This window comes from Eschscholzia californica, unplaced genomic scaffold, assembly GCF_041429995.1.
Source record: "Eschscholzia californica isolate CP2 unplaced genomic scaffold, dmEscCali1.0.p SCAF_3, whole genome shotgun sequence".
In the NCBI taxonomy this organism is placed as follows: domain Eukaryota; kingdom Viridiplantae; phylum Streptophyta; class Magnoliopsida; order Ranunculales; family Papaveraceae; genus Eschscholzia; species Eschscholzia californica.
Genome location: NW_028238420.1, coordinates 44,008,093 through 44,013,853, shown reverse-complemented (window position 1 = coordinate 44,013,853; position 5,761 = coordinate 44,008,093). Strand labels below are relative to the sequence as shown.

General features: G+C 31.6%; 1 long non-coding RNA gene across 1 annotated transcript; it reads left to right on the top strand.

Moving 5' to 3' along the window:
- Nucleotides 1-1,228: 1,228 nt before the first annotated feature.
- On the top strand, nt 1,229-5,327 carry LOC147550661 (uncharacterized). The gene is made up of 3 exons (XR_015236714.1): nt 1,229-1,317; nt 1,437-1,536; nt 2,330-5,327. It is a non-coding gene; the product is annotated as an uncharacterized LOC147550661 (long non-coding RNA).
- Nucleotides 5,328-5,761: the final 434 nt, after the last annotated feature.

The window sequence follows — 5,761 nt, the reverse complement described above, 5'->3', positions numbered from 1 at the left end:
TTCTCCCATGTGGGACTATTCTCAGTAAGTGGTAAAAAAATTGTTTCCCTTCGGTGTAGGGAGGGCAATGGTTGATTTGTTTTAAGGGTTGTTAATTAGGTATGAATGAATATCCCTTCTTAGTTTTCACACGAAGAATAATTGTCACCTCTTAAAAATTCTAGGTTATTTTACACTACATTATGATTCATGGACATATGAACTTTTCTTAATTTTATGAAACATCTGATTGAACATATCTGGAGTCGAATATCGCACTATGCAAAATTTGAATAATATGGGGTCTCACACCTTCATAAGAGCCCTAGAGGAGCATGCAATATCATTCTCATATAACTAAAATCACCAAGAGAAACTAACCAAAAGCTGCATCGGAACTTTATAATTTATAACTTAACATGTGAGAATATAGTCAAAACGCTAACGTCCTAATTTTTAAGATTTTTTGTTTTGTTCCTAATAATTATTAGTAATTACCGTTTAACAATTTATGATACTATAACAAGTGCCAAATGTAACGACATACGTAAATCGTAGTCGACTTCCAAAAAAAAAACATGTGAATGAAGAACTGCATTTCCGCACGTAGCATATCTTCTGTCGTGATTACGGAACCTTTATAACAATACCTAACATAGCCTTTACAAAATGATAAGTAATTCTCTTGTATTTAACAAATTCACCCACGACTATCAGTTAAAGTTAATATTTATGACCTTATTCCTAATTAAACAAAATATCATGGCTCTTTCACAAAATGAGGAGATTATCCACGCTCCTTAGGGGAAAAAAAAAAAAATCTTGTTTTATCATCGCATCCCATTCCTTCTTTTTTCTGGTTACAAGAAAATTAGAATGACATGAAAAGTTTACATTTTAACAAAAAAATTTGAATCGAAGAGCTTTATTATTACGTAAGATACTTGGATAACAAGAGACTGGAGAATTATTTTTAAAATTACTGCATTGGAGTCACGTGAGATGAAAGTTGTATAGTTCTAAAAATTGAGCCTCTTACATCGTGATATGAAAAACAATATATTATAAAATAGAAGCACATTGAGTAAGAGAGGTATTTCTGGAAACTAGAACTTTAGGATCCACGTTAGACGGACGAAGTATTTCTTGAAAACCATGGTTTTGTAAAACTAGGGGCTCATCACCGCGGGTTGGAGAAATAACTATGGGCTTTAGGTCTGTATAAAAGGAGGATACACCATAGTCACTTTCTGTCATCCTAAGAAAATTTCTAACTGGAATGATGGATATGGCGTTTGAGATACACAAAGAGCAAGTCTAAGGGGCTCGAAAATGGTGGTAATTAAGTTTCTCTGATTTTGATTTTGTCCAGTTTATTTTAATTTGAATGAATTTTATCCTATAATTTATTTTTAGATCTAAGTTCCTTCTAAAATTTCTTTCACATTTTTTTATAGAATCGAAATGTCATCCCAGTAGCGATGTTGGTGAATTGAAACAAACTAGGAATGTGTGGTATGGGAAAGCAATTGCCAACCTGATTGCCTCTAAAATAAGGTAACTAAATCTCTCCTTATAATTCATGGTATTTGATCATGTAATTTTATTTTTGTAGATCAATCTTTTTTCTTTACCCAATTTCTTTTCTCGATTGCGAAGATTTAGGTAGTGTTTGTTTTTATTCAAATTGGATCATAAATCTAATTTGATATTTGAAATTGAGTTCGTGGATTTAAGGTTGTTTTGAGTTTTTCGCGACTCTTTCACCAATTTCATTGAATTGTTGATTGAGACTGATTTTAGTTTATCAGTTTTTCTCTTTGAAGCCAAAATCTTAATGTAAATCTATATGACTAGGACAAATTTAATGTGAATCAATATGACTAGGCAGTCTCACTAAGACAAAAACAAATCCAGCCATCTATATTACATATCGGATCAATCCGACGGTCCATGCTCCAATGTCCGTTCCGCTCCCAAACCCTCCATTTTCTTTTTACCTCTCATCACGACTTTATTCTTCTCATCTTCTTTAGGTCGTTCTCTCTCCCTTCTCTCTCGTGTCTTTGCCAACATTGAAGGTAAAATATCTCATCATTTTTCAATGTCAAATTGTTGTTTCTGGGTCTAGGTATAATCTCAAATCCCGTCTCTTTCTCTATCTTCACTTTCAAATTTCAACCTACAAAAGTTTATTTTTCTTTTTTGTTCAGTCTTTTTATCTATTATTTGATTGTTTTAGGGTTTTAGTTTTTGATATCGTAAGTAGTTATGATTACTAATATGGAAAATCTATTACAGAGTTTCTTTTTTACTGAATCTAAACTTTCTTTTATGATTATCTCTACAGTAAGAAGACGATGAGATATTAATTCTGGATTCAGAAATGGTTCAGGATTCAGAACCAATGGAAGGTGAAAAGTTGATCTTATTATGAATAATTATTACTAAATTATGATTTTGGGTTTGAGTTTCTGAAATTGGAAAAGTTTGATACGATGATTGCCGATTTATGAAAAATATCTTCTATTGGATCTGAGTTTCAGTTTTGTACTAACTTTTAATGACCGAAGATTTAGCCGTTATCGATAATTCAATATTGATTAAACAAATAGGTATATCTATTGGTGAAATAAAGTCCCTACACAAATCATTAGCAAAACATGATAAAATACATCTGCCTTATTTTCGAACTTAATTTATTTTCTACTTGGATAACAGAATAAGTGAAGGAAAGATGGGTTTGAGGGCAGTGGCGGACCTAAAAAAAGTTCATTGTGGGGGCACTTTTAGTTATCATAAAAAATTCGAAATCGTCCAAAAGTTTCGATTGACATCCGAGCGGGTAATTTTTATACATTCATTGACATTCTAAGCCAATTCAACTCTGTTAATTTATGAGTTGTGTCGACTGTAATCAATATAAATAATAGTCTTATACACATTCGAATTATATAAAGCAGATAAGGAAAGATACAGGGCATGCTCATTCTAGAAAAATAATAAAAAATTTACATACACACACATATATATATATAGAGAGAGAAAAAAAAATAGCTCTAACAATGTTAACGGGAGTCACTATGGAATTTACCAAGAAAAAGGCTAACCGGTGAATACATTTTTAAATAGGGGCTAAAATGGAAAACATTGGGCTAAAACCATAGCTAAGTAAAAATTAAGGGGCAATATGGTAAAAAAAAATGATGCGGATTGGGGGAATCGTACCCAAGAGGTAAAATGCGTACAACCCAAGCTGACACCACTACACCATCTCAACTTTGAAGATAAATAACTGGGTTATTTCTTATTTATTAAAGTTTATTCTAGGTGAAATACTGAAATACTAGACTCTGATCTTTGGGACCTGTGGGGCACGTGACCCCATAGGTCCCAACGTGGGTCCGCCCCTGTTTGAGGGCAATTCTGTTCCCCCCTCTTGTTCTATAGTCTATATCTGAAATGAGGTAAGAAACTCGTCATTTCGTCTGTCTGGTCCTATATTGAATGTTAAATATTGGAAAATAGTGAAGTAAGGTGGAAGAGTACTCTATGTTCGTTAAATCATAAGAGGCAAACGTAGTATGCACTTAAAGAGAGATTATGCAATAGAGAAATGGGCTTAAAGATGAAAGATGAACAAATTCACACAAGCGCCCACACAGACACACATAAATTAACCTTTTATCTTATTAACAATTCTAGCTAGATGAATCATCTTAATAAGGCCTAAATCATGTTCAACCATCATCTTAATAGTGTAATATTACCTATTGTGATCAAATCTTTAGTTTATTTGGATTGAAAAGTCTGAATATCAGAACGAGTTTGTTACAGTGTAGTTCGATTTGTGAGGCTCATGGGTTCTAAGTTCTGTGGTTCCATTTGTTTTGAAGTTTAGAGTATAAATTTTATTGTTATTCTTTAAGATTACTTCTTTATTATTATTGTTTTAGTCCTCAAGTTTGTGTTAATTGGTTGATCGCTTTTTTATATAATCACATGGATTTTTCAAACTAGCTAATCTTATCAAATTTTCATATGTCGATCGATTTAGAACGGACAAATACTCTTAAATATGTATGGAAGAACTACTTTTATTTTTGGCCTTTAATTTATTTTAATGAGAATAAAATGACTTCTGTTATTCTTTTTCTTTGATTTTGGGTTTCATTTCCAGTTATGAACTCATTAGAGGGTGAATTGAAGAACATATTAAAGACGCCCTCGACCACGAGTTTACCATTGAGACGCTTGACTTTTTTTATATTCTATATTCGATTTGTATCTATCTACCTAAATCATATATCTTAGTATTGTTTTAAAAAAAAATTCGGCAAAAGAGAGATGAACAATTAAGGGTGATGCTCCACTGCATGAAGGATTATATGTTTTGAGTGCAAAAATTACATATATTTTTAACTTGTAACATAAAAAAAACAGTTTTTACATTTATTTATTTTTGCCAATAACACATGTTTGTTGTTATTGAGTTTTGTGGTACTTGATGGTGAACCGTGGATCATAAATTGTACATAAACGGGTTATAAAGCGGTACAAAACATATTACAAAGTGAGAAATTTCAATTTCTGCACAAACAAAAGTGATGTTCGAGTTAATTCATATTTGTTGTATGATATTTATATTTACACGAATATTTAGACAGTCTTTGGCTCCCTTTATTTGTTGTACTTGGATAATTTTTTTTTTCCTTTTTGTTTATAACAACTTAGATACATTTCTATAGTCTCTTACTTTAATCAACATATCTCAGTCAAAGTTCTTTGATTTTGACAAAGTTAATTAGACGACACTTGCACTTTTAAATAGAAGTATTATTCGCTCATACTTAATAAAGTCATTTACCAATTAAAATTCATGAAAAATACTATCAAGATATATTCTACCAGCACGGAAATTCATGTAGGTTACATATTCAATGGATTCCGTCGTGCCGATAATCTAAATTCCATAACCATGGGTTCCACCTCCTCTGAGAATCGAAGCAAAAACTTCTAGGATGTTAGAGTTTATGCCAACACTATCAACCACTTGGGCAACCAACTGTTGACAAGACAATGGATATGTTTCAAAAATACATTATTTCCTTTTTCTTTCGTCCCACTTCTACTTTTTCCCAACATCAATAATATTAAGTTAATTTCTTTTGTTTCTCAAAGCGTCCTACTTCTATTTCTTTCCAACACCAATCAAGATGGCGAACAAATCGCTGATGTGCCGTTAATTTTTTTTCTTTTCTTGATCATTTTCTTTCTCGAATATTGTTAAACCTCCGCCGTATAATATTTTGGTGAAAAAAGATTACTCAATTTTCTCTAGTATTCAACTTCTTATGTATTTTTATAATTTGTAACAGCTTGCAAGAAATTTGCGATAACTTGCAAAAGAGTTGCAAAAAAATTGAATTACTAACTAAACAAAATACAAATATTTGAACTTTTAAATAAACAAGATGAATGTTGTTTTTAACCAAACAATATATAAATTGTCCTTTCTATTTAAAATAAAATAAAATTAGATATTGGACTCAATCACCTGTCAAGAACTTCTCAATAAAGTTGCCCTGACCTTGATTTTCGCTCTGGATAATTGTAAGGGAATTTTGATAACATTTTGTAGCAAATTTTCTGTTATACAAAGGCGTCTCTTTCAAGTGTTATTGGTGTGATTCTGGAGACAAATTTTAGATAGTGTGAAGAAAATGGACTGATAACACTTTATGGAAGCGCTTTTGAAATTACCCAGCCACTTTCAGGTGTC